Below are 24,827 nucleotides of genomic sequence, written 5' to 3' on the forward strand. Positions count from 1 at the left end.
CATTGAAAATTTTAAGAGATGTGTCAACTAGGGTGGTCCTTAAAAAGACATTTTTTACTTAAATTCAAGCTGTATTAACCATGGAAATGGTATAATGGCTTGCCTTTTCTTCAGTATAATGCAGTGGGGGTGGTGAGTGGGGGTTGGTAGGGGTGTATATGAGAGGTGATCGCCCACGTATTAGGAGTCCTTGAAGCCGAGCCATGGGGATGTGGCAATTTGTTTTTTTCATGATATATACTTTTGTAGGTATTTGCATTTCTTTGTACTTTTTATAATGGGGATTTTCAAGTCACAGGTGAAACAGTTTTACCATCTGACCTACACAGGAAAAGTTTGGGCGGTAAACTATCATGGATTTTTATTTTTCTGCCTGCATTTAGTCAGAGCCCATCGTGTGCCAGGCAACAGATGAAGTTCCTGGTGTGATCATCTTACTCACTCTTGGCATCTCTGCAAGGTTAGGAGGTGATGATTTTATTTCAATTTTACAGATGAGAAAACAGAGGTTCTGAGAGATTCACTGGGTCCAGGACCAGGAAACCCAGACATCTAACACAGTGCCACACCATGTATGACTGGCAGTCCCTTTGCCTGGCAGCCATTGCTGAATGCCACCTGCCTGCCAGGCTCTGGAGACACTGGTCACTCTTGAGGTCTAGTCAGTAGATTGACTCTTAACAGGACAGGAGAGACTGGAACTAATGTGAATGGATTATTCAAGCATCACAACAGCAACTCATCTTTTTAAAGAGATCGGATTTTTTTTTTTCTTTGTCCACAGAACTTTTTTTTTTTAATTTTATTTTATTTTTAAACTTTACATAATTGTATTAGTTTTGCCAAATATCAAAATGAATCCATCACAGGTATACATGTGCTCCCCATCCTGAACCCTCCTCCCTCCTCCCTCCCCATACCATCCCTCTGGGTCGTCCCAGTGCACTAGCCCCAAGCATCCAGTATCGTGCATTGAACCTGGACTGGCATCTCGTTTCATACATGATATTTTACATGTTTCAATGCCATTCTCCCAAATCTTCCCACCCTCTCCCTCTCCCACAGATTCCATAAGACTGTTCCATACATCAGCGTCACTTTTGCTGTCTCGTACACAGGGTTATTGTTATCATCTTTCTAAATTCCATATATATGCATTAGTATACTGTATTGGTGTTTTTCCTTCTGGCTTACTTCACTTTGTATAATAGGCTCCAGTTTCATCCACCTCATTAGAACTGATTCAAATGTATTCTTTTTAATGGCTGAGTAATACTCCATATCTGATTTTTTAAGAGTGATTTCAGGTTTGCAGAAAAATTGTACAGAAAGCACAGAGTTCCCATAGATCTTCCCTACTCGCCCACTTTTTTAAAAAATTAGTGTCTTGTGTTAATGTGGTTCATTTGTTGTAATTAATAAAGCGACACCGACACACTGCTATTAACTCAAGTCCACATATGAGGGCTTGCTCTTAGTGGTGCATGTCCTATGGGTTTTGACAAACGTGTCATGTGTAGCCACCACTGTGGAATCATACAGAACAGTTTCATGGTCCTGAGAGTCCCTTTTGTGCAACCTGTTCACCACCCCCCCCCAAACCCTGTCACTTTACTGCCAGTGCTGTTTCGCCTTTCCCAGGGTGTTGTATCATTGGAAACATGTATTTTGCAGCCTTTTCTTAGCACACACTGAATTCTTAGCACACACTGAATTCTTAGCAACACACCTGTAAGTTTCCACCATGTCCTTTTGTGTCTTGATAGCTCATTTTATTTTTATCACTGAAGAACACTCCATTGCATGGATGCACCACAGTTTTCCCATTTACCTATTAAAGGACGTCTTGATGGCTTCCAATTTTTGGCATACAAAAAAATTTTGAAATTTACATTTTCATAGTGGTTAGGTTTTATTTGTGAATCTTGTTGCACTTAAAGCACCATCAGATGCTCCCATGATCTGAGGTCCAAATGGCCTGGTCGCCATCGCCCTCACCACCCTGCCTGGCTTCATCCCTTCCCACCCACAGCTACTCTTCTTCCTGTTTTTCCACCTGCCCTGCTGGATCCTGCATTAGCACCTTCCTGCTTTCTCTGCCCTCTGTCCAGACAGCTCTTACCCCAAGCCTCGCTGTTTAGATCTCAGCTCAAGAGACACCTCCTCTGAGAAGCCCTTCTTCACTGAAAGAAATCCACGCTGTCCAATAACCTTCCCTCACAAACTCCAGTTCTGATTTTCCTTAGTGTGTGTTTTGCTCCCTGAAATGGTCTTATCTGTTTGTTTGTTTGTTACCTGTCTCCCCACAGAGCACGGAACACCATCAGGTTCCTTTCTGGTCATATTGACTGTGCTAGAACGATGCCTGGGGGTGCAGGGAACAAAGAATATTTGTGGGATGAGTGAATGATTCATTCCCTGGTATGACTTCTCTAATGCCCCTCAAATTGTTAGCCTTACCTCTACATGGATCACATTCACCCGTTAAAAATAAGATAGGGACAGCGCATCTTCAGTGACATGAATTGTGTTTCCAGTAGCTTGTGGGGAAACCGTAACTCGTTTTCATGCAGCTTCTGCTGGAGGTTAGTTTACGCATCCCCTCCCTTCATGACAGAAGGGATGGAGCCATCAGTATAACAGAAGGGATGGAGCCATCAGTATTGTATCATTCATTCTAAACCACCATGGTGCAAGAATCAATTCCAAAGAGATTCTTTAGAAATGCCTCTTCTCTCCTTTTCCTCCCCATCACTTTAGACTTTGAAAGGTGTTTATGTGGATTCTGCCATTCTCCATTCCTGAGGTTCAGATAAGCACCATAAACATGTTAGTATTGAACGGGTCTTGAAATTTACTGACATAATTTCCATTGTCCTGTCAGTTCTCACAAGCACGAATGGCCTTTTTTTGGTGTGGTGAGTGATCCACAGTTGGGGACGGTTTAAAGGCATTTTTATGAGGATGTTTAGTCACTGGGGATCACTTGTTCCTGACTCATGCATTTATTTTAAGTCTAAATCTTTTGAAAGGTCATTTAGATTTTTCAAACATAGTAGGCGGATTCCTGTCTCACATTCTTTCTCCTTGCCCATTCTTTCTTTTAACAAAGGAAATTATTTTCAGGGAAAGAAGATTTAGATGAAACACAACCAGCCCAGGAGGAATATAGCTTTATACACACGTTGGTGAGGTGTTTGCATCTTTTCTTAGAAGAAGGATAGTGTTCAAAGTAAGGAGTGATGAAAATTTTAACTGAAGTCTCATTTTTTAGTTATGCAATTCAGACATGTGTATTTTAGAAACATTTTCAGGTAAGTGTAAGAAAGAAAATAATTATTATGCAAGTGTATCTAAATATCAGTAACATTTTGGTGTGTATGTGTGTGTGTGTAATCTCATTAGACTGTAAACTCCAACCAGGCAGCCGCTTGTCTGCTTTTTCATTCTCTATGTCTATCCCTGAGAAGATACTCAATGCCAGTTTACTGAATGAACTTAGGTATGTGTCACATCTTTCAAAGCAAAATTTGGATAGTTTTCTGTATTTAGTTTTGTATTTTGCTTTTTTTTTTTTCCTATTCAATGCCAGCCATTCCTCACTTTCAAAAGGTTTTTTTGAAAACAAGATTTTTAATGGTGGAATGTTATCTTATTGAATGAAAAGTTGTGTTGGAAATCCTCTTCGTACTGCAGAGTTTGAAGTTCATTTTCATTCGTTTCCTTACAATCCATCTCTAGGAGTGGAATTCTTGGGAAAAGGGCCTGAACATTTTTAAGGCTTTTGTACATTTTTGCTAAATAACTCTCCAGGGAGAAAGTGCTGAGGTTCCTTTTCATTAGCAAAGAAGAAACTAGTTCCTGTACTCATGCCTTTGTGAAATGCAGGGCGCTGGGGGTCCTCTTACCATATTGATATATTCCTAAAATGTATGTTAAAAGCATTTTCTACAGTGACTCAGGAGGATTCTGGGTTGTCTTTTAATGGTATATTTTCACGCTCAGAAGTTTTAAAAACTATTAGAGCAAATATATTAGTATCTTTTCTTTATGGCTTTGTCAATTTCTTTTATACTTAAGGTCATCCCCACCAGAAAGACCTTCTTCTGGTTCTTTTTCTTAATTTAATTTTTTCATTTTATTTTTTAAAAAAATTATTTATTTTTAAATTGAAGGATAATTGCTTTACAGAATTTTGTTGTTTTCTGTCAAACATCAACGAGAATCAGCCATAGATGTAAAGAATTTTTTAAATTCTGTTTTTTTGTCTGTGCCACACAGCAGGTGGGCTTTTAGTTCCCCAACCAGGGATCAAACCTGGGCACCCTGCATTGGAAGTGTGCAGTCCTACCCGCTGGACTGCCAGGGAGGCCTCTAGGTTCTTTTTCTTTATATTTGACCTTCAGCTCATGCGTTTTCATGTGAAGAGTGATGTCCTGACCTTCTGAGTTAGGTGAGAAACTCAGCCCCATCTTTCAAATAGCTCATATTCGTCACTGATTTGAAATGCATGTTTTATAATATACGTACTTCTTTTATTTATATTAAGTTCTCCTCCTCGACTTTTAACTTTCTTTTGTTTACCTGGGTCTGTCCTTTTAATTGGAGAAGGAAATGGCAACACACTCCAGTGTTCTTGCCTGGAGAATCCCATGGATGGAGAAGCCTGGTAGGCTGCAGTCCATGGGGTTGCACAGAGTCGGACACGACTGAAGTGACTTAGCAGCAGCAGCAGTCCTTTTAATAACTACAGTTTTAGTATGTATTTTAATATCCAGCCTCCCTCAAAACATATTTATATGTTAAAATTAATTGTAATTATACATTCATTAAAATATACTTAGTATATACTTTAATAGGAGGCCTCCCTCATTCTGTGTTTCTCAACATTTTCTCAACATACTATATTCTATAGGAATTCGTATTCTATGAGAATTATTATGAGTTATATCACACCAGATTGTAATATACAGTTAGAATTGCTTGAGATTTGCAAAATCATTTTAGAGAACTGATATCTTTACCAAATTGAATATCCCATTCAAGAACCAGATACATATCTTTGTTTTTTGAGACTTAAAAAAATCAATGTAATTCTCAGTTTAGATGCTATCATTTCCTCCTGAGGAATTCAGCATTTTTTTATGAGTTTTATGTCTCTGTGTTTAATATTTTGCATTTGTTACTGTGAATGGGATTTTCATTTTCTTTGAGTTAGTTGGGTGACTATTGCTAACTAATTAGGAAAAAACAGTGGTTTGAGTCCATTTTGTAACAAATTGTTTTGAAAACTCTCATAGCATTTGAAATAGTTTTCTAGTTGGTTCTCTTCCATTTTCAGAGCATAGATTGATTGATGAGCTGCCCACATAGCCAGTGATGAGTGGCTCTTCCTGTAAAACATTCAGCCGTGTCCACTCAACTGAGATGGCCCTGGTTCAAGGGCAGCTCTGGTCCACAGCTCCTAATACGTCTTCTGTGAAGATGCTCTGACTAGCGTTAATGTGCTGTTTCTCTCCTGTAGTCTGTAAGCCCCAGGATGACTGAATAAAGTTTAAGCAGCTCACCTGCGGTCAGCAGTGTGGTCATGTAGGGCTGGAACCAGACTTCTGAGGGCCAGGGCATTTTCATTTCTCCCCACAGGACTGTCAGCTCCGGAGGGAGGGGCACTTGTGTCTCGTCCACGGTTGGGGACCAGTCTAGAGTGAGCACTCTGTGTTTGCAGCATCTACCTGGCAGGTGTCTGGGGAATAATGAGAGAGTGACTGAGAATTCAGGGGTCCAGGCAGGTCTGTTTGTTATCTGTTTGTCCCCACTCAACAGGCAGATAGCTGAGGGTGCCAGACGGCAGTGTCTCTGTATCCTCAGAGGGCAGTCGATTGGGGAATTTCTGACCATGGGTTTCTGTCACTTGTATCCAGAAGAATACATGTGCTGCTGACGAGGCCCCTCAGAGGGTAGCTGAGGTCTGGGCTCTTCAGAGGAGGAAATGACACAGAGGTTCCAAAACTGTAGCTTTTCAGACTAACTCCTCCTCCGTGCCTCTCTGACAGTCTTTTCTGAGGATTTTGAGAACATGGCAACAGTGACAAACAGCACCCTGACCCCACCCCAATGGCCAGATGGAAAGATGTGCATCAGCGCCCACCCCCCACAAACTAGAAACCAGGCATTTCCGGCTCCCAGAAGCCAGAGGGCCTCAGCCTCCTGCCTGGATCCCATTAGCATTAATGGACATCACACTTGGGCCTGAAAAGATAATTGAGCTGTTTCCCTGAGAGCTGTTAATTGGGAAGGGAAGTGTTTGTTCTGCTTTGCTTGTTCCAGTCTTAACGTTTTGCTTAGAATGTGAACATATACGCTCACACACATGTGTGAAGAACCAGAACAACTGAGCCCTTCTGTGGGAGAACCCAAGCTAGCCAGATGGGAGGGGAGCTGTCCTGAGCCTCGCTCCCTAGGGCGTGGCCCTGGGTTCTTCCTGGAACCAGATGACCTGGGGGGAGCTGGTCAGCATCCTCTCCTGGGTGTAAAACACCCACCACTGCTCAGGCCTTCAAAGGTCTGTGGGCCTTTTCCTCAGAGCTTCTCTGAAAGTGTCCCACTGCTTTCTTTCTTGCTGTTGTTCAGTTGCTAAGTCGTGTCAGATGTTTTGTGAACCCATGGACTGCAGCACACCAGGCTTCCCTGTCCTTTACTGCCTCCCAGAGTTTGCTCAAACTCATGTCCACTGTTGAGTTGGTGATGCCATCCAACCATCTCATCCTCTGCCACCTCCTTCTCCTCTTGCCTTCAATCTTTCGCAGCATCAAGGTTTTTTCCAATAAGTCAACTCGTTACATCAGGTGGCCAAAGTACTGGAGCTTCAACTTCAGCATCAGTCCTTCCAATGAGTATTCAGGGTTGATTTCCTTTAGAATTGACTGGTTTGATCTCCTTGCTGTCCAAGGGACTCTCAGGAGTCTTCTCCAGGACCAGAATTTGAAAGCATCAATTCTTTGGCGCTCAGCCTTCTTTGTGGCCCAACTCTTACATCCATACATGACTACTGGAAAAACCATAGCTTTGACTAGACAGATCTTTGTCAGCAAAGTGATGTCTCTGATTTTTAATACGCTGTCCAGGTTTATCATGAGAAATGCTATCTGTTTGTGTTTCCTAACCTGTGCCAGGGAAGAAGGGTCTGCCTTGAAGTGGTGGGAATGAGACAGGCCACTGATGGGGTCTCAGGGCTGTGTCAGGGTCCCAGTCCCTGCCCTGATTATTCATGGTCACTGGAATGTGGTCTTTTATGGGGTCCTCACATATATTGTATTGTCTGGTCCTTTGCAGAGCCCGCTGGGTTATGGTTTTTCTTATCTGGGGGGAGAATCAATCTGGTTTCAGGGAAGGCATTGATGAATTGCAGAGTGTGGACTGGTGACCAAGTCTTCCTGGCTTTGAGTTTTCCTTCTATGTTTACAGATGGTTACTGGAAAGGTTTATTTAAATCTTCAGTTCAGTTCAGTTCAGTCGCTCAGTCATGTCCGACTCTTTGCGACCCCATGAATCGCAGCATTCCAGGCCTCCCTGTCCATCACCAACTCCCAGAGTTCACTCAGACTCATGTCCATCGAGTCAGTGATGCCATCCAGCCATCTCATCCTCTGTTGTCCCCTTCTCCTCTTGCCCCCAATCCCTCCCAGCATCAGAGTCTTTTCCAATGAGTCAACTCTTTGCATGAGGTGGCCAAAGTACTGGAGTTTCAGCTTTAGCATCATTCCTTCCAAAGAAATCCCAGGGCTGATCTCCTTCAGAATGGACTGGTTGGATCTCCTTGCAGTCCAAGGGACTCTCAAGAGTCTTTTCCAACACCACAGTTCAAAAGCATCAATTCTTCGGTGCTCAGCCTTCTTCACAGTCCAACTCTCACATCCATACATGACCACAGAAAAAACCATAGCCTTGACTAGACGAACCTTTGTTGGGAAAGTAATGTCTCTGCTTTTGAATATGCTATCTAGGTTGGTCATAACTTTCCTTCCAAGGAGTAAGCGTCTTTTAATTTCATGGCTGCAATCACCATCTGCAGTGATTTTGGAGCCCCCCAAAATAAAGTCTGACACTGTTTCCACTGTTTCCCCATCTATTTGCCATCAAGTGATGGGACCGGATGCCATGATCTTTGTTTTCTGAATGTTGAACTTTAAGCCAACTTTTTCACTCTCCGCTTTCACTTTCATCAAGAGGCTTTTGAGTTCCTCTTCACTTTCTGCCATAAGGGTGGTGTCATCTGCATATCTGAGGTTATTGATATTTCTCCCAGCAATCTTGATTCCAGCTTGTGCTTCTTCCAGCCCAGCGTTTCTCATGATGTACTCTGCATAGATGTTAAATAAGCAGGGTAACAAGATACAGCCTTGATGTACTCCTTTTCCTATTTGGAACAAGTCTGTTGTTTCATGTCCAGTTCTAACTGTTGCTTCCTGACCTGCATACAGGTTTCTCAAGAGGCAAGTCAGGTGGTCTGGTATTCCCATCTCTTGCAGAATTTTCCACAGTTTCTTGTGATCCACACAGTCAAAGGCTTTGGCATAGTCAATAAAGCAGAAATAGATGTTTTTCTGGAACTCTTTTTTTTTTCCATGATCCCCTAATTTTTGGAGGTTGGTTTATTCTTTGGGAGACAGGATAGGGCCAAGTTGGGGTTCAGAGCATCATCTGACCTGGCAAAATGAACCCAGTAACAGCTGAGTTCACTCTTCACCTCCTTCAGGCAGACACACGCTTTCTAATTCCCCACAGTCTCCAGTTAGCCTTTTATTTTTATTTGTTTTTTTCACTGAAGTATAGTTGAGTGACAACATCGTGTTAGTTTCATTTCATTTGGCAAAACGATTCGAATATATATTTTTTTTTTCAGTTCTTTTTTATTATAATTTGTTACAAGATATTGAATATAGTTCCCTGTGCTATTAGTACATAAGGGATATGTAAGTATATAAGGCATATATAAGTATATATAAGGGGCTTCCCAAGTGGCATTAGTGGTAAAGAACCTGCCTGCCAATGCAGGAGACATAAAAGACATGGGTTGGATCCCTGGGGTTGGGAAGATCTCCTGGAGAAGGGCAAGGCAACCCACTCCAGTATTCTTGCCTGGAGAATCCCATGGACAGAGGAACCTGTCGGGCTACAGTCCGTAGGTTTGCAGCACAGAGTTGGACACGACTGAAGTGACTTAGCAGATGCTATAAGTAAATTTTTGTTGTCTATTTGGTATATAGTAATGTGTATTTGTTAATCCCAAATTCATATTTTATTCCTTCCCAGGAAACCATAAGTTTGGTAACCATAGTTTATTTTCTAGGGTAACAGTTTGTTTTCTATGTCTGTGAGTGTATTTCTGTTTTTTTATCTAAGTTCCTTTGTATCACTTCTTGTAGACTGCATGGATAAGGGATATCATATGGAATTTGTCTTTGTCTGACATTTCAGTTACTATGATAATCTCTGGGTCCATCCATGTTGCTGCAGATGGCGTTATTTCCTTCTTTTTATGGCTGAGTAATATGCCATTGTATGTATATACCACATCTTTATCCATTCCTCTGTCATTGGACACTTCCACATCTTGGCTGTTGTAAATAGTGCTGTCCAACTAGCTGTTTAAATTCTTTCTCAACTCTTGTTTCCTGGAAATAGTTGACCTCTTTCAATAGAGCCTTCAGCTCTGCCAGTTTCACAAGTGGTTCCGTCAGTGACTTCCCAGCATCTTTTTGCCTCTTTTCATCCTCATTAGCTGTTATTTTGGCATTCATGTCTCTCCAGGGTCTGCCCCCACCTTCCCATCTCATGTCTCTCTCCACTGCTTCCTCTCACCCCCCCAGCCCAGCATCTTGGGATTCCTACATCACAGCTTTCCTTTCATCTGAAAGCTCTTCCACACCTCTCAGGATTCTATCCAGCCTTCAAAGGCCAGGTCAAATGCTACACCTTCAGGAAGACTTTAGGGGGAAAACTGGAATTCTTTTTCCTGCATCTGAGAGCATCACAGGCTTATTGTAGAATATTTATAAATAAAACAAAAATCATCTTCCATCGTGTCACCAGAAGTTAATCACTGCAAATATTTTCATATATCCCATTCATCCTTTTAATCCAAACATATAGAAAAACTCCTTTATAATACTGATACCATATTTTAGAATAATTATAGATATTTATTTTAAATATAGGATTACATCTTGAAATTTTTCAGCATCATAGCTATTTTTTAAATATGTGATTTTTATTGCTTGCTTGAAATCCTGTCCTCTCTTATCCAGTGTGTCTAAACATTCCTCTTCCTGTGGGACTGTTTAGGTTTAGTGTTATGCATGTATGTGCTTAGTTGCTCAGTTGTGTCCAACTTTGACCCTGTGGACTATAGCCTGCCAGGCTCCTCTGTCCATGGGATTTTCCAGGCAAGAATACTGGAGCAGGTTGCCATTCCCTCCCCCAAGGGATCTTCCCAACTCAGGCACAGAACCCACATGCATGTCTTATGTCTCCTGCATTGGCAGGAGGCTTCTTTACCACTAGCGCCACCTGGGAAGCACGCGTGTTATGTTATTTTGATTTTAGAGATTCTTTTGGAGTTCCCAAAAATGTTTCTCTAGGGGAAAAAATAGTTTCATTTCTTCCTATCCAGTCCTTAAACTTTTTGTTTCCTATTATACTGGTTAAAGATCTCCAGTACAATTTTAGAGAAAGCCACTTTTGTCTCATTTACAATCTCAGAAAGAAAATTTTCAGCATTTCGTCATTATGAGTTTGTGACAGCTATTTTGTATGTATTCTTTTCGAGATGAAGGAAGTTTCCTCCTTGTCCCAATTTTCCATCATTAACTTTTAATGATGAAAGGGTGTGACATTCTAGAAAATTCTATTTTTATATCTATCAAAATGATCGTGTGACCTTTCCCCTTCTAGTTAATGTGCTTTATCCACTGACTGATTTTTGAATGTTGAACCAACCTTATGTTTCTGGAATAAGCCCAGCTGGTTTGTGATGTTTGTCTTTCTACACATCTCTCTGATTTTAACTTCTGTGTAGGTTTCTGTGTCTGTTCACAAGAGAGATGGGCCTCCTGTTCTCACTTCAAGCGATGCCCTTTTCTTGTCCTGGCATGGAGGTAGGATCCTGGCCTCCTAAAATAGGTTCCCTCTTTTTCTATTCTCTCCGAGACTGATGTTATTTCTTCTTTAAGAGCTTGGAGGGATTCTCCATCAAGCCAACGCATCCTTCAGCGGATACTTGAGTGTTTAGAAGAGGTGACATCATTCTGAGATGATTGCACATTAAGAAAATGAAAAGAGGCAAAGGCAGAGGTGCCTGTCTGTGTTCCCCTTAGTAGGAAGGATTCATTCATCCAGCCGGAACGTTCTGGTTGTTGGCCTGTACCAGGCCGTGCCAGGCATCAGTGCAGTGAGGGAGCCACACACAGAGGCCCTGCCCCCGGAACAGAGGACTGTTCTCAATTCAGAGCTAAGCATGTGTCCATGCACTCAGGACCCCTCATCCTGTCATTGAGTCCAAGCTCATACTGCTTGCCTCGCAACAGGCCAGTAAATTGAGAGACAGGTTGTTGGGGCAAGGAATAGTGACTTTATTCAGAAAGCCAGCAGACTGAGAAGAGGGTGGACTCCTGTCCCAAAGAACCATATTGCCTGATTTGGAATTCAGGCTTCTTTTATACTCAAAGGGGAAGATGTAAAGTCAAACACTTCCTGGTTCTGGTTAGGTTCCAGTCAGTCTCTGGTCATCCTGTGGTAGGGCCATGTTAATTTCTTCCTCTCTGTAGCCGTTCACAGGTGGGCCTGCTCAGAATGTTTCCTGTGGGCTAAGTGAGTACTTTAGCTTAAGGTTCATTACCTGGGAGGCAGGGGTTCCAGAGATGGGCCATTGTGTTTAAATTTATAGTCATCATGCCTTTAGTGATGAACTTGTAATAGAAACTTTTTTATTTGTGGCTCTGTGTAGAATGCTTTATCTCATTTAACTGTCGTGTTCTAAGGCCTCATGAAGTAAATTGTCCTTGGCCTTGCAGATGCAAAGCAGTAAAGCTGAATTCACGCCAAGAAGACTGACATTCCAGCCTGTGCTTTTAACCATGTTGACGGGAACCATAATTTGGGATCTGCCCCTCTTTAGAGAAGAAAATGATTTTGGGAAAAAAACAACTGTGTTGTCAAGTGTGTGTGTTTTTTTTTAAATATTCCTTCAGAGTCATATTCTCTTAAAGCCTAAAGAAAACTTCCAAAATTCAAGGCACCCAAGTATCTGAAGAAGCTCTTTTGAGTTGATGTGTGTCCAATTTATAGTCTTTCAAGTTAGTGGGGTTAAGTAGATGGAGTTCTCCTCCTAGGCAGTGACTTCACATCCTGGTGGAGCTCCCCATTCCAGGTTTGGGGAAAGGTCCCAAGTGGTAGGTAACCTGGGTTGGCAGTATCCTCATGTGTTCCTAGATGCTTGGTGGCTGGGGCAACCTAGAAGTTAGGTGTGTGCGTGTGTGCCCCGTCGTGTCTGACTCTTTGCAACCCCATGGACTGTAGTCCTCCAAGCTTCTCTGTTCCTGGAATTTTCCAGGCAAGAATACTGGAGCAGGTTGCCATTTCCTTCTCCAGGGGATCTTCCCAACTTCCCAGGGATCAGAAGTTATGTGGCCAAGAACAAAAAGATAGTTCTTCTGTTTTTCCTCCAAGCACTTTGTCACTTGGAAGGTTTGAGATGGCTCCTGCGAAGCCTGAGGGCCGGGCAGTGGTGTCAGCGGCCTGCGTAGTCTCCCCTGCTCATGGAACGCTGTCCAGGGCCACCTGGTTCCTCTCTTGGCTGCTGTGAGGCTATGAGTGACCCTGGACAAAATGCTTCTTGCTGCCGACATTTGTGTCAGTCCCATTGGGGAGGGGATATGTGGATGCTGTATTTCTGGCAAAGCGTCATTGGGACCCCAGCCCCAGAATCTCTGGCTCTGCCCGCCTGGATTTCCTGCAGGAATCTCTCCTTGTGTGTGAGAATACCAGTGAAGGACAGTCAGTGAAAGTGGAGGCCCCTCTTGCTGATGGAGAGAAAACTCTCCTGCAGATAGTTCTCATCCTTTTCCATCTTTGTTCATTTACAGAATAAGATCTAATTTTAATTTCTGTTAGGCTAGTCTGTATGAAACTGCCATTTTTGTAGGTCAGCGACGGCCGGATTTGGGCAGTTCCAAATGGCTCAATCTAATCTACAGCAAATTAAATTAAACTGGAGGAATATGCAAATCAACTCTTCGCCTGGCTCTGGATTTTCAGAAGGCCGTCAGGTTATTTCAGCCTTGGTTCTGCTGTGTGTTGTGATTCACTGTTGATGGTAACATCATTGTGGTCGCTCTACACGTGGCTTCCTCTTGTCACTGAAAACCTCCCTGCTCTCCAGGTGGCGGGAATCTCATCTGCAAGGGATGTTACTTATCTAGATAAGAAGCCATCACATCTCATGAAAACTTAATGTGGCCAAGTGTCTAGTTGGATAAGGGTTTTTTTTTGTTTTTTTTTTAAATAAGTTAGTTCTTGCTGCTGCTGCTGCTAAGTCGCTTCAGTTGTATCCGACTCTGTGCGACCCCATAGACGGCAGCCCACCAGGCTCCCCCGTCCCTGGGATTCTCCAGGCAAGAACACTGGAGTGGGTTGCCATTTCCTTCTCCAATGCATGAAAGTGAAAAGAGAAAGTGAAGTTGCTCAGTTGTGTCCGACTCTTAGCAACCCCATGGACTGCAGCCTACCAGGCTCCTCTGCCCATGAGATTTTCCAGGCAAGAGTACTGGAGTGGGGTGCCATTGCTTTCTCCGAGTTAGTTCTTAGCTCTTGGTAATACCAGTTGCTGTTGTTCAGTTGCAAGTCATGTCTGACTCTTTGTGATCCCATGGACTGCAGCATGCCAGGCTCCTCTGTCCTTCACCATCTCCCAGAGTTTGCCCAAGTTCAAGTCCATGGAATTGGTGATGCCATCCAACCACCTCATCCAGTAACACCAGATAAATATATTAATAATGGACCTCCCCCAAGGCCATGGTGCTGATAGCAGACTGGGGTGAAATTCATTCTCTCTCTCTTTTTAAAAAATATTTATATATTTATTTCTTTGGCTACACCGGGTCTTAGTTGTAGCTTGTGGGATCTAGTTCCCCAACCAGGAGCCGAAGCCAGACCCCCTGCATTGGGAGCTCAGAGTCCTAGTTACTGGACCACCAGGGAGTCCCCACTCTCTCTTATTTGTGGTTTTTCCATAAAGGGATTTCCTGTCTTTTGTTTTTCTTCCTGAGGTAAATTTCAAGTTTGACAGATTCTTGGGCATTTTGACTGGATTTCATGCTTTTACCCTGCAGGATGGAGTAGTAGAGCCTGTCAGCTCACCTCCCCAAGAGACGTGGATGAATCAGACTGGCAGTCCCCAGCTGAGCCTCAATGTGGGGGGCTTTAAACAGGCTTTGAGGGATTTGCCAGGCTCGCCCATGCATGCGCCTTAGAAGCTGGCTCCTTTTCAGGCCCATCACAAGAGTGACTGATGTTGACACAGCACTGTCACATGTCACCGTCAAGCATCCCTGGGAGACCTGGAGAGGACTGGGACCTGCCTGCAGTCATGGGGCCAGTGTGACATGGAGCTACCCGTCTCTCCTGCCTCTGGAGCCCAGGCTGCTTCCAGGATGTCAGATGGGACCGTGCGCTCCTTGAAGGCAGGGGCCCTGTGCTTACGTGTCTCACTCTCCCCGCAGCCCCCAGCTCTCTTCCAGGAGGCTGGCGGTGAGTGTGGAAGAAAGGCACACTTGTGCTGGGGTGGGGTCATCCAGTGAGGAAGAGGCAGCACCACCAAGGTGCCACAGGAGGCAGCGTGTCTGACCATTTCTTTGGGGGAGGCTGACACAGAGTGGAGCCGCCACGCTGGGTGCACACATGTATCAGTAAACATTAAAGCCACCCACAAGGAGCCCAGGGGCTCACACGGACAGGTATGTGGAGCCTAAATCAGGTGGAGGCCACGGCTTCTTACGTCTCCCGGTTCCTGTCCCCCTTTGCTTTTGAGGGCCCGCTATTGCAGCGGTCCAGTGGTGCTGGTGACGCACAGCTGCCTGCATCCGGTCAGCACGCTGCCATCACGTTAGACGGTCCCCGTGTCTGTGCATTGGGGCTGGCCTTCCTTACTCAGCCCGAGTTCTCAAGGAGGGTGAGCCACACAGGGTTTTCTACCTTCCTTTGATCTCAGGACTCTGGTTCTTCCCAGTTTTGTTTGCTGTTCACTTTCCCTCCAGATCTTTAAAAAGAATTGTTCTTCCAGGTATCTTAAGTGTCCTGTCATCATGGCCACTTCTCCTGAAAGCTTCCAACCCAGTCCTTGCAGAATCCAAAAGGAACCACTAATCTTTTTTTTCATTTGTCTTTGGTATTTTGCTCTTAGAAGGGAATACCCATTCTGTTGAAATCGAAAGACTTGGTAAAAGTGCTTTTGATGATCCCCTTGAAAATCATGAGATTTGGGCCAGGTTCTCTGAGGTATCGTTACTCATCCATCCATCAGGTGTTTACTGAGTGCCTGCTGTGTCCCCTGAGACTGTGATCCAGGACGCCCAAGGAGCCTAGAAAACGGATGGCAGAGAAAGGCGCTGATGGGAGGTGACGTTGATTAAACCTTGCCATGTGCCAGGCACCATGTTAAGCCATCCACACGTGTGAACTCATCTAATCCTCCCAAAAACCCTTTGCAGTAAGTACTAATGTCATGCCCATGTCATGGATGTCAGGAACCCAAGTATTGGAGAGGTGAAGTACCCTGTTCAAATTGCAATGGTTAATAAAAACTGGGTGTCTGCGCACCCAGCCCATTCTGACTCCTGGAACCTGAGCGTGGCAATGCTACACTGTGCTTTGTAGGATAAACCCACATCGGCTGCCGTCACGTCAAAGGCCCTTCCTGAGGACTGACTTTGTGTGATATTCTGGCCTGATTGGTGTGAGTGGGCAAGGCCCACGTGTCTCTCTGTCTTGCGGTAGTCATTCCAGCCAGAGAGCCAAAGAACCAACAGTTCAGATGCTGTGTGTGAGAGGTGATGATAGTGGGTGATGATGCAGGGGCTGAAGGTGCACAGGGCAGAGCCCCCACTTCTGAGCTGTGAATGGCTTTTGTAGGATGTAAAATTTAAACTGTGACCCAGAACAGGAGTTGGCCAGGCCAGGAGAAGGGTTTTCTAAAGGAAAACCCAGGTAAAATCCTTGAAGCCCCACCCCGCCCCCCCCAAAAAAAAGACCCTGCAGAACAAAGTCGCGGCCGGTCTGGTTAGGGTGGTAAGTGATGAGGTGGAGAGAAGGCAGGACCAGATGCTGTGGGGAGAACACTCTGGGCCTCTTGCCATCCCCGTTGTTCCTGATATTAATGCTGGTAAGACGAATGGGCAGTGAAGATGTTCAGAGAACGGCGTGACTGTGAATAGACCAAGCTGCCTCTTTCCAGGGAGGTTTGCACATTTTTTTCCCCTGGATGAAATTCCCCAGCCTAGCTCATCCTTCTCATCTGGTCTGGATAACCTCCTCTGGGAGATTTGTCTAGTCCCCCATCACATGCTCCCATACAGGTCTCTTATGTGTGTGTTCTAAATAGCTTCAGTCGTGTCTGACTCTTTGCAACCCCATAGCCTGTAACCCGCCAGGTTCCTCTGTCCATGGAATTCTCCAGGCAAGAATGCTAGAGTGGATTGCCATTTCCTTCTCCAGGGGAGAGTGGTTTTGATTGTCAGATAGGGTCTTGCGTCCACATGGCAAGGGCTTGAGCCCAGCTTACGGTCCCTGCAGCCAGAATGCTTTGAAATGTGTGATCCTGAATGAGTTTTTAATTTAGGGGGATTGCAAAGTTTGCACATTGCATGAGGCTTTTTGTTTTTACTGCTCTTTTACGGTGTGAATCCCAGCCCTGATGTGTGTGGGGGTTATTGTTTGGCATCCTGGCCAGTGTTCTTCTGGACCCCAGGGTCCTGATTCTACAAAGAACTGGGTTAACACGTGTGAAAGATGGCCAGGCCTGGAGGCAGCTCGGAAGCGAGCTGACAGAAGTCCCCTGGAAGGCTGCTCTGCCCGGTGCAGACCTGCTACGGATGGAATAACCACATCACTTACTCCCAGGGACATCGGGCTTCCTCGGCACGAGGCCAGGCCCCACTCAGATGTGGGCAGGCGGGCGGGAAACCACATAACTCTCTGCTCCTGGCTCTACCCAGAAACCACTGCTCTGCTGGGTGGGCTTGGCAGGTCTGTCCCTGGCTGCAGGACATGTCAGGGAGCTCTGCGGGGCCAGGGCATGCTTTTTGGAGTTTTGTAATTGAGATAAAAGGCCCATGACATAACATTGGACATTTTTTAGCTATTCTAAAGGATACACGTCACATTGTTGCATAGCCATCCCCACTCTCTCATTCCACAACTTTTAAGCGCTAAATGGAAACTCTAGACCCATTTTAATGGCACCCTGCTCCAGTACTTTTGCCTGGAAAATCCCATGGACAGAGGAGCCTGGTGGGCTGCAGTCTATGGGATCACTAAGAGTCAGACACGACTGAGCAACTTCACTTTCACTTTTCACTTTCATGCATTGGAGAAGGAAATGGCAACCCACTCCAGTGTTCTTGCCTGGAGAATCCCAGGGACGGGGGAGCTTGGTGGGCTGCCGTCTATGGGGTCGCACAGAATCAGATACAACTGAAGCGACTTAGCAGCAGCAGCAGCAGACCCATTTCATGCCCCTTCCTTTCTACCCTCAGCCCTGACAGCCATGCATTTATTTATGTTCTGTCCCCGTGGATTTACTTCTGGGCATTTCATGTCGATGGACTCAGGTGCTATGTGGTCTTTGGTGACTGGCTTTGTGTATCCCGTGTTCATCTGTGTCGTAGTGTGTGTCAGTGTTTCATTTCTGCTGGAGATGTAAACAGTGCAGCCCCCGTGAAGCACAGGCTGGCACTTCCTCAAAAAGTGAACCTGTACCAAAGAGGGAAGTAGGGTGGGCAGAGGGTAAAGTAGGAGTTTGGGATTAGCAGACTCATAGATTAGATATATTTAATATAAATAAACAATTAAATATAAACATTTAATATAAAATAAACAATGAGGACCTGCTGTATAGCACAAGGAACTATATTCAGTATTTTGTAATAACCTGTAAAGGATATATGGGAAGCCCCGGTAGCTCAGTGGTAAAGAATCCGTCTGTAGTACAGGAGATGAGGGTTCGATCCCTGGGTTGGGAAGATCCCCTGGAGAAGGAAATGGCAACCCACTCCAGTATTCTTGCCTGGAGAATTCCATGGACAGAGGAGCCTCTCCATGGTGAGCTATAGTTCATGGATGTGCAAAAGAGCTGGACACCACTCAGTGACTAAACGACAGTAAAGGATATCACTGAATCACCTCGGTGTACACCTGAAACTAACAACATTGTAAACCAACTGGCCTTCAGATTTTTAAAAAAGTGATGCTTAAAGCTGCTGTGTGCTGCTGCATGCTAAGTCCTTCAGTCGTGTCCGACTCTCTGTGATCCTATGGACTGTAGCCCACCAGGCGCCTCTGTCCACGGGATTCTCCAGGCAAGAATACTGGAGTGGGTTGCCATGCCCGCCTCCAGGGAATCTTGCCAATCCAGGGATCGAACCCGTGTCTCTGTCTCTTATGTCTCCTGCGTTGGCAGGTGGATTCTTTATTGTCTGAGTCACCAGGGAAGCCCGTAGGATCCAGCGATTCCATTCCTAGGTATATATCTAAAAGAATTGAAAATAGTTGTTCAAACAAAACTTGTACATGAATACTCATAGCATCACTATTCATAACCACCTCAAGGTGGAAACCACCCAAATGGCCATCAGGGGATGAATGAAGAAACAAAACTCTATTCATATGATGGAATATTACTTTTTTTCCCCCGTATTTATTAGAGCTCACTGAACTCCTACTGATGCTTCAAAGCTTACTTCAGGTGTCCTCAGTCTCCCAGGAAATCTTCCCTGAGTCCAGAGACCTGTCCTTTTTCTGCCCACAGAGTCCTGTCTCACTCTCGGTCAGAGTGCCTCGTCCATCATCAGTCTGTTCACTGATTGCTTCCGGCGTATCTCAGGAGCCCCCTGTAGCCAGGCCTGCATCTCCCCAGTGGGCAGAGGCTGGGAGATCAGCTCATCTTGGGAGTCGGGGGGAGTGTGTCCTGCTGGGGTAAGGTGTGCTGGGCCTGGGCTTGGTCTTGCCAAGGCTCAATGCACCTCCCCGTGGAGGAAACCGTGGTACCAAGACCCAGGAGATCAGAAGGAGGCAGCTCTTTGCAAAGGTAGAAGGGAGAGGGGTCCTTCAAGGTCCACCAAGCACGGACCCCTGTGGGTGGGAAGGAGCGAGGGGAAGCTGATGACCCCCAGGGCCAGAGCTAGTGGTGAGGGGAGGGGTCATGGGGCGTGAGGAACCATGTGGGATTTTATTCCAGTCGCAAATGGAAGCCATGGGAGGGGTTCAGGCAGGGAGAAGTGGGCACCAGGGGACATGACCCATGGAGGACATTGCGGGAACCTGGGAGGGATGGGGTTGACCAGGACTGGGGTGGGTGGCAGGGGAGGGTGGAGTGGTAAAGCCCACTGTCCTAATTGTCTATTTACATGACTGTCCCCTCCCTCACCTCTAGCCCCTGGGACTGGATGGGCAGGGGCTGGGTCTCAGGTATGGTGGAGATGCTCAGGAAAGCGGATTGTAGTGTGAGTGGGTCCATCCAGTGCGTGTGTGGTGGGGAGTGGACAGAACTGGCTGCAGCCCCTACCCAGGGTGACTCTCTGGTGGCCCAGAATGTCCGGGAATGGTGGCTGCGAATGGGGCTACCGGGGCTAGCCCTTGCTGGGGGTGCCAGAGGGGGCTGTCGTCCAACAGCAGCAGGAAGCCCTTAGGGATGGTCTGGGCAGACAGATGTCACCTGCAGGGGCAGGTTTCCAGGACTGGCCCATCACCAGCTGATGCTTGTTCCCAGGAAGCGTGCGTGGTATGGCTACGAGCTTGTCTATTGTCTCCCTCTCGTTCTGGTGCTTCCATGACAGTCACCAGGCCCTGGGGAGAAGCAGGGGCCATGGTGACATTTAGACACTTGTAGGTGTTCAAGCATCACACTGTTGGCTCTTGGGTAAAAGTTGTCGGTGAGTAGCTGCAGAAACATATTAACAGTATAGCAGGAAACCTCATCAGATTTGCCAGGGAACTCTACTTGGTAAATCCTGAGAACCACGCCTCATTGTGGTAGGATTATAGCCTTCAGATGTTCCTGGACAGGTCCCCATGGGCAAGGGCTGTGAACTTGAGCACAGAAAAAAGAAATCTTCAGCTTCTCTCAAGTACCTGCTGAACCCACCTGGACTGTTTGGGACATAGGGAGGCAATTATACAGGACACATTTCGTCTCTGCTTGTAATAGGGAAGAATCTTTGTATTCTGTTACAAGTTCATCACTAAGGGGATGCTGCCTATAAGCTTAAAATGATGTATAATGGCCCATCTCTGGAAACCCTGCCTCCCAGATAATGAGCATTAGGCTAAATGCCTTTTGCTCCCAGGAAACCTCCTGACTAGACCTACCTATGAGTGACTGCAGGAAGGAAGAAATTAGTACATTTCCCTCCAGAGACTGATGGGAACCAGAAAATGCTTGACTTTACTCCCTCCCCTTTAAGTATAAAAAGAAGCCTGAAGGGTACTCTTTCTGCCCCCTTCTGATGCCTATGTCAGAAGCTTTTTCTGTCTCCTTTATACTTTAATAAAACTTTATTACACACACACACACACAAAAGAAGCCTGAAGTCCAACCTGGGCAAGGTGGCTCTTTGGCACACGAGCCACCATCTTCTCGGTTTGCCAGCTTTCTGAATAAGTCGCTGTTCCTTACTCCAACAACTCGTCTCTTGATTTACGGGCCTTTGGTGCAGAGAACAGTACAAGCTTGGATTCATTTACATGCTCTCATGGTTAAATAGCCAAGATGGACATTAAACTAATGAACATGAAATCAATAGCTAGTTATAAATTGTGTTGAAGATTGTGGTAGAAAAAATAACAGGAAACCTAACAGGTGAGCATAGACAGTGGGGCCATATGGAATGAGTAGGAGTTTTTCAGGGAAAAGTGTTACTGTTAGAGTGATTGGCCTGGGAGGCAGCCCTGTGGTGGGAGGAGCAGAAAGAGACAGAAGTAGAGCACAGTGGGGCATGGCATGGTGTGAAATAAGCAGAGGCCAGGACTCTGGGATCATAGCTGAGGTTGTGTATTTCATTCTAGAAGCCGCTATGACATTAAGCAGGGAAGTGATGCAAAGCCCTGTTTGCTTAGGGGAGCAGGGTTAGTGGATGCCTGGGAACCAGGGAGGAGGCTGCAGAGTTAGGTGGGCAGAGTGATGCTGGCCTGGAGCCTGGAGGTTTGGAGTGGGCTAGAAAGTAAAGGCTCAGATTGGAAAATGTTCCTTTTCTCTCTTTTTCTTTTACTACAGGAGTGTCCTGTAGTACTTTTCCCCTGAAGACATTTCCAAAGGGACCGTTTAAGGCAGCAGTTGGCAAGCGACAGCCCATGGACCAAATCCTCCTGTCACCAGCTTTTGCAAATAAAGTTTTATTTAAATATAGCCACACCTATTAATTTACAAACATCTACTGATGTTTTCCGGAGAAGGCAATGGCACCCCACTCCAGTACTCTTGCTTGGAAAATCCCATGGACAGAGGAGCCTGTTAGGCTGCAATCCATGGGGTTGCTAAGAGTCGAACACGACTGAGCGACTTCACTTTCACTTTTCACTTTCATGCATTGGAGAAGGAAATGGCAGCCCACTCCAGTGTTCTTGCCTGGAGAATCCCAGGGACAGGGGAGCCTGGTGGGCTGCCGTCTATGGGGTCGCACAGAGTCGGAAACGACTGAAGTGACTTAGCATAGCATAGCACTGATGTTTTCATGCTACAGCAGAAGAGTTGAGTTATCCTAACAGGTTGTTCGGCCCTCAGAGCCTAAGATACTTAGTATCTGGCCTTTTTCAGAACACATTTGCTCATCCTTGACCTAAGCAAAATTGGGTCTGGGATACACTATCTAAATACATATCTGTTGGTTCAGAATCTTCCCAGAATTTATAACTTGTTTAGTTCCTGTGAAAAATGCTAAAGTATGCATATTTTAAAATTAACATTTGTATATCCTTAAGCATTGACTGACATTATTTAAGAATTTCAACTTGCATTTGAGGTTTGGAAAGTCAGAGTTGGAACTTGGGCTTTGAAGATGTTGGGTGATGTTTTTTGTCTAAATTTATCCTGCGATGCTAAACTCTCCTGATGTCTTATTTCACTGTTTATGTCTTCTCTCTGAAACACTCGTTTGTCTCCATTCTGTAAAATAGGATCTTTAAGAGGACGCCTCTAAAACCAGCTTTTAGGCTTTGCAAAGTCTCTGGGCTTCTTGAAGAATCATTTTTATGAGTGTTTACTCATGTGCAGAAAAAGCCCAATGACAACAAAGCTGATTTTCTAGATCCCACCTTTTCCCTTGCGTGACCCTGTCCTCTTCATGTTTCAACTCCTGGTTCTAAGCTCTGTGGAGCCTTTTTGGATCCACTTGATTTACAGATTTGAGCTGATTTCACTTGGAGAATTGGCCATATGTCTGGCAGACACCCGCCACCATTGGCAGAATTATGGAGTTGATGCTAAACAGATGGGCTTTCTAGCTAGATGTGCTGTTTTTTCCACGATGCATATGAGGGAAAAAAGAAGCCACTTTAATAAGGTCTTGATTTTTCCACTGGTGTCAGAGGCATGAATGATGCCCATTTATCTAGAATTAATTTCAGCATCATTGCTGTGCAGGGGGCCTGAGATAACTGGAAGAGGCTTAGAGACTTAGGAAATTTAGAGACACCTCTGCTAAGACTTTAGTGAATCCCATTACCTTTGGAAACAGATATTGGGGAAAAGACTTTTAAATTCCCTAAATAAATTGTCATTAGTGCAGAATATATTCAAGGGGCTTAATCTCAGGTTTATTGCTCAAGCTCCATTTGATGGTTTGTGTGGTTGTCACTGTCTGGGCAGCAAGTGCAAATAGGGATTGGCCGGTCCTTCTGTTTGGGAGAAGCTGGCCAAGTGGTTGAATGAGACTGTTTATTGCAGGACTTCTCAGAGCCTTTCCTACAATGGTATGTGGTGGGGCTCTTCAGGCAAGACTTTCCGTGTAGACAGTGTTTTCTCAAGTGTCTTCATTCACAAAGCATTGCCACTGCTAGGGCTCCATGGGAGACTCTTTGGGCAACACAGTGTCATGCCCAGATGGAGAGCTTTGGGTCAGAGAACCTGGCATCCAGTGCCAGACCTACCACTTCCCAGCTATGTGACTTTCCACACGGGCCTCTCGTAGCCTCTGCTTCCTAAATGTAAAATGGAGCGGAAGATGTCCCCACCTCCCGGGGTTGTTTCTTTGGACTGAACACCCAGAAGGGTTTGGTGGCCTTCCTTTGAGCATGCCAAGACATGTTCTTCTATGATGAAGCATTTGTTTAATTCTCAGTATTCCAGAGACCGGTTATTCACTCTAAGCTCAGCCAGGGCCTTGTGTTTCCTTCTGTATGTTCCTTAGCACCTCGACTAATGAGGGAGGGAGAGAAAGGAGGTGCCGTCTGCTTAGGTGGCAGCCAGGAAAAATGATGGGCCAGCATGCGGCCAGGAAGTTGCTCAGGAATAATTATCTGCCCTCATAAAGGGGCACAGAGGTGCTCAGGTCTTTGTTAAGTACCGTTGACCTGCATTCTGATTCCATTTCAGTTTTTGTATTCCAGGATCCATTTCTCATTCATTCATTCTCTTCTTCATTCATTTACTCCTGCACCCGCTGCTGTGCTGGGCACCTGCTGTGGGGGTCCCTGTTCCCTCCCAGCTGGAAGGCGGCAGTTTTTCCATCGCAGGGGGCTGTCACTGTTCACAGGTTCTGATGGATATACTTGGAGAACTGTAGAGAGATGTCTGCAGAGTTGCTGGGCATAGAGCCACAGGCCTTCAGGAATTCTTCCCCCTCCCACCCCACCCCCGCTTTAAGTAAATTCATTCTTCTTCCTAATCCCTGCTCCCCTGCCCCACTCAGCAACCAGCTTCTTCCTGCATTCTGAGCAGCGTGACCCTGGGGATGTGGTCTCACTGCTCCCTGGAAGCTGTCCACATGTGGCCCAGTTCTTCTTGGGTTTATCAGTACCCCCCTAACATATCCTGCTCTTGGACTGATACTCCAGAACTTTCCAGGAGGACAGGAGAAGGTCAAACCAAGACTAGTTCTGTATTGGGCAACTTCAAATCCATTTCGTGAATTTGGCTTTGGACCTTCGGAGCCATCCAGATGGTGTGTCTATGAAAGCACCCAGCACTTTCTTAATAGACAGCAGCCATAAAGCCACATCTCTTGCAGACTGGGCACAAGTTATTGGTCTTTACACCCTAAATGCCATGATTTTCGTGTACATTGCTTTAATGATGCTCTCTGCTCCATATCTGCTTCTCCTCCTTCATCCCGTATCCCAGGTAACAGCGCTGTTATCATCTGCTCCATGGCGTCTGACATTGGGGTTAGGACGAGGGCTTTCAGAGCAGGTGTCCTGATTTCCAAGCCCACTCTATCACTTTAGCCGCGTGACCTGGGAAAGTTGTTTCATCCCTGCTTCCATTTTCTTTACTCTAATGTGAGTGATGAAGATAGCGACCTGCCTTCTCAGGTCTTGACGGGAACGGAATGAGCGGATCCATG

General features: G+C 45.4%; 1 protein-coding gene across 3 annotated transcripts in view; it reads left to right on the forward strand.

The window, feature by feature from the left end:
* Window positions 1-24,827, forward strand: part of PHACTR3 (phosphatase and actin regulator 3) — a 206,276-nt gene that overhangs the window by 86,612 nt on the left and 94,837 nt on the right. The window lies entirely within an intron of this gene.

The sequence above is a fragment of the Bos grunniens genome, chromosome 13 (assembly GCF_055505025.1).
Source record: "Bos grunniens cultivar Pamir isolate PY7600 chromosome 13, Bosgru_T2T1.0, whole genome shotgun sequence".
NCBI lineage: Eukaryota > Metazoa > Chordata > Mammalia > Artiodactyla > Bovidae > Bos > Bos grunniens.